Source organism: Pygoscelis adeliae, unplaced genomic scaffold (genome assembly GCF_000699105.1).
Source record: "Pygoscelis adeliae isolate BGI_AS28 unplaced genomic scaffold, ASM69910v1 Scaffold22, whole genome shotgun sequence".
Taxonomy (NCBI): Eukaryota; Metazoa; Chordata; class Aves; order Sphenisciformes; family Spheniscidae; genus Pygoscelis; species Pygoscelis adeliae.
Window position 1 is genome coordinate 142888 of NW_008824350.1, and position 4665 is coordinate 147552.

General features: G+C 46.9%; 1 protein-coding gene across 1 annotated transcript in view; it reads left to right on the forward strand.

The window, feature by feature from the left end:
* TTC9 (tetratricopeptide repeat domain 9) overlaps positions 1-4665 on the forward strand; it is a 48445-nt gene that overhangs the window by 42237 nt on the left and 1543 nt on the right. The window lies entirely within an intron of this gene.

The window sequence follows — 4665 nt, forward strand, 5'->3', positions numbered from 1 at the left end:
CCTAGTTTATTTTTGAAGAAGAAAGCAGGATGGGGAAGAGTGTATCCTGACCGTTACGTTTTCTGACTCTAAGAACAAGCTTTTTCCCCTTAGCAAAGTCAGGACACTATTTGTAATCCCCAGTAGCCGTGCCTTCTACCGTCTCAGTAAAGAGTTAGTATTTTAATTTGATCAAAGAGACAGACATTTACTCACAAAACATTCATCAAGGATGCTTCAACTTTTGCCATGAAATCAGCCAATTATCTGTCATCCATGTGTCAAAACCCAACAACTCATTTTGGGACAGCAAAGAAATTATATATTCAAACAACTTGGCCTTGCCAGAGCAACCACCTTTATGCTAACCTACCCAACTTCAAAAGGTGGGTAGAAGGCCACGATGCAGAGACGGTGCTTTTATTTTTCTAAGAACTGCCTAATAGGGAGATAAAAAACACACTATTGTTTAAACCATTTCTGTTAAAAGGAAAGAATTTTCTAATACTCCAAGAAAAATTAAAGGATCACAAGAAAGCAAAACAGAAGCCATGTGCAAAGAAAACCCCACAGAACAGCTCTTCCACCTGAACCTGAGAGGGAAGAGTGAGAACTGGGCACGAAACAGGAGTGAGCCTGGGCCCTGGCAGAGCACGGTGGAGCTGGTGTTCGTTGAACTAGAGGAGGCAAGGGAGGCTGAGCTGGCTGTGGTTGGTGTCCTACAGGCACTGGCCCCGCAGGGCTCCTGCGGTGGCTGTGTGCTGGAGGAGCACCAGGGAGGGTGCGCTTAGGGGTGTGCTGGGATCTCCTTCCTCTTCCACCTCCCATAAGGGTGCCTGGTCCCATCTGCCGCGCGTGGCCATGGGCTCCGGGCAGTCTGACAGCACAGCTGTGCACCCCACACTCCCCGAGCAAATGTGCTTAAAAGCTCAGTTTAGCCTCTTTTAGTTTACAGCGTGCCCTTCTGCTCTCAGCCCTTGCCAGAACCAGGAAATGGAGAAGCCTATGCAAGAGAAAAAATAAACGGTGGAAAATAAGAAGTTATCTTAACCTTGAAGTTCTGACTAGGCTCAGATGTGAAAAAGTCCTTTCAGCTGAACCACTTTGCTTCCATTTTTAAAATATGTATTTCTGTGCTCCCCACCCCCCCGTGATACTATTTATTTGGTATCCCTCATTGCTTCTTGAAATAAATACTAAATTTATTCAACAGCAACAGCTTCAAATACCACAGCTTGCTGCAAAAACATACCAGAAAGTGTCCCCAAAGGCCTTTAATGTATACAAAAACAGTTCTGGCCTTCAGCTCTGCATCAGAGACTTCTCCCTGTTATTGTTAGGCCATTCAAGGCCATTGTTCCACTGTGTTATTTATGATTATGGAAAACTTGAAGGGTATTCAGGGGGAAAGAAGCGAATACATACAGTAAAAAAGGATGCGGCTGTTAAAACACAGCGGTAGAAATCAGGTAACACTATCAAGAATCATTATGTGACCTAGAATAAGTGAGTGTCTCCACTTTCAGTGTCTCCGTCTGCAAAATGCAATTGTTTTCCTTTATCTGAGGTTTCACTACGCTCACTGGTAAAAGCATTTGGTTATTATTACAGTCATGTTTTGTGTATTCTTTTTTTTTTCTAATAAGGAATGTTTTTGGCACAAATCATTGGCAGTTATTCTCTTTGGTGGAGGAGATTTTAAACGATAAAGAGGAATTAGCTAGCAAAGGGTTTTACTGTTCTAAAGGGCTGTCAGCACAGCAAATCCCTTATGGCTATTTACTGCCTGACAAGGATGAGGGTTAGGTCCGGCCCGATTTCTTATGCTACCTCCAAACAAAAAATCACAAAAGCAGATGGAAATAACACAAGATAATTGTATAACCCTCCTTACTAAGAGAGAGGGAAGCCGCCGTTAAGTTGTGCAAAGCACACATGCAGCCCTTCATGAACTCTGTGTCCAGAGGCTGGTGCAGCATGGGCAGCCAAACATACACCTTACCTTCAAGCCTTGCTCAGCTCTTTCCCACCGGTGGGGCCACATTGTCAAGGTAGGTACTGACTGGGATTGAGACCAGACCGTCAGCTGTCCTGGTAATATTGAACACCCACCGTTACTCTCTGCTGGCCCTGTGCTGAAAGCTCGCGTTCAGACACCACGCAGACTGCACGTACAAGCCAGATTTCCCATGCTGCATGGAGCGGGCTCATGGCTGAGCTCAGGAGCTGCCTTCCTGAAGACCTCTGATTCGGAAGTCCTGGGAGCAAAACCCAGGCCACGGTGTCTACACAGCAGATAAGCAACTGGGCTCTGAAACTACAGGGAGAAGCAGAAATGACCTTTAAAACAGCAGGAGCCCACTCTGCACAAGGACACAGGCATGGCCCTCACAGCCAGGAGATGTTCCCATTGCAGCTTTGCCAGCATCTCTTTGTACGAGTCTGACCAGTCACCTGACTCGTCCTCACCTGTTACTACCACCACATCAGCAGAAGGGGATCACTTCTTGCTCACTGAGAGATGAGAGCCTTCTCTTCATTAACATTTACATTTAGCTTTGAAATACTTCTGCCGGCAGAGCTAGTATGGTGCAATACTATTTGATGGAAAAGACTTGACAAAGATAGGGTTCCACTTCTGTAAACAGAGTGCTGCTCTCATTATTTCTCTTTGGTGAAATAGTGGCCCTCAAAAAGGAAGCAAAACATGCCAAAACCTTTATAAGATTTATAACCAACTGGCAATGGGAGTATCTCCTGCCCCCTATCAGGCTACACATTATTTTGCCCCGGCTTCCCAGGCATGTGGAGATCTCCCAGGTGAGTGAAGCTGTGCTATCAGCAGCTAGCTACCTTACCTGCAAGCCTAAGGGAGCTGGCAACCTTTCGTTGCCCAATTATGCACCGAACCCACCTCTGTCCCCTCAGCCAGGAGTCGAGTCCCTGCAGGCCCAGGCAGGTGTGATTTCCTAACATGCCTACACAGTTAACGCTCATCACCTGCACAAAGTGTGAACCTCAGCAGCAGGGACGTTCACCCAGGCTGCGGCCCATCAAAGCCTAGAAGGGCACAGAGCAGAGAGATCGCAGTGAGGTGCAGGCAGCACAGCAAGACTGGCCAGGCTATGGGCCCTGCCTTTACACTGCTGGGCGTTAGCCACCTGACTGCCACACGCACGGATTTTATTTTAGGCCTGAAATTCAGCCCATCAACTGAATTTCTTCACTTCGGGAGGCTGTGCAACTAAAACCAATTCTGTTTTCAAAAAAGCTGCTTTAAAATTTGCTGGGCTGGTATGAAATGCTAATGCATGAACAGCCCAGGATGCTGGTGCACCTTGTCTAACACAAGCAACAGCAGAACTTGGCTCATTAAGAATGCCCCAAACGGGGCAAGTAACTTAATCACTGAACCCCACCCTCTGGACTGACTAGGATGATGCAGTTGAACCTGCAGAAGACTCAGCAGGGAGACCCACCTCATCAGAGACACCTTGAGAAGTCACAACAGTATTGTCACAGCTCACTGCTACCCCATGGCGTGTTTGTGGAGAGCTCTGTGTGAAGGGAAACTGATCCGTCTCCCACTGTCTCAGCTCTGGCTGAGGGCACAACAGGGATGTCCCCTTCTCAGGTTTAAAGGAAACTTTGCACCCACAACTGCTTTGGTGGGTGCAATACCCACACTTGCTAGTGCTGGACGTGTTACCAGTAATTTGCTCATCTCTGAAAGCTCAAGCACTTCTCATTTCCCTAGCTGGTGTGGGGCACGTCGCTGTTTGGATGAGGAGGAGACAAGATTGCCCTCTGTGGACTGCTGTGCACTTCAGATTGATTTCTGAGGATCTAATAACCTAAATGGACTAAGCCCTGTTTGGCTGGCTGAGTAAGGCTGTAGCAAGGAACCATTTTTCAATCAATACATAAGTGAAAGTGGCTATTTTTTTGCTTGCTTGCTTCTGATACCACATGGCTTTTGCCACTACGTGGGTGCCATGTGTGTGGGAAGTCACCCTCGTGATAGTAAATCGACACGATTTGAGAAAGGACTGACCATGACTGCAGAATCACGAGGTCTGTCTGGGGATACATACTTGTTCAGATCAACCTGTGCTTCAGGGTGAACAGGTTCCCTCACTGCTGGGGCCAGGAGGTAAAACAAAACTCGCACGTTGTGTGTGCTGTATTGATGCACTGAAATACTGGAAGGAAAAAGAGGGCTCAGCTTACCACCTGCACAGTACTGGGATCTCACAGCTCTCTACAGGGATGAAGCAGTGGTTCTCTGCCCCTAGGAACTTCATTAGACAGGATAGACAAGGCCGTATGCAGCATACCACATATGACAAAAATGCAGATAGAGTGTCATGGTGGAAGGACTTCCAAATACAAAATTTAAGGAAAACAAGGGTACAAAGAGAATGTGAAGGATGCTCTTCCCAATTCAACCCATCATGGAAAAATGTGAGAAGAGTGAAATAGGCTGTAAAAGGGATAGGAGGGCAAAAAGGCAGAGCGTAACTGTTTAGAGGCTTGCATGCAGGCACGGAGGGAAGGGAAGCCATTCCACAAGAATAGGCAGGGATGACCTTGATAGTTTCAACTGTGTGAATTCAACTGTGCTGACCAAGAGTAATCAGAGAGAAGGTAGAAACTTGCTGTCGTGGTTTAACCTCAGTTGGCAAC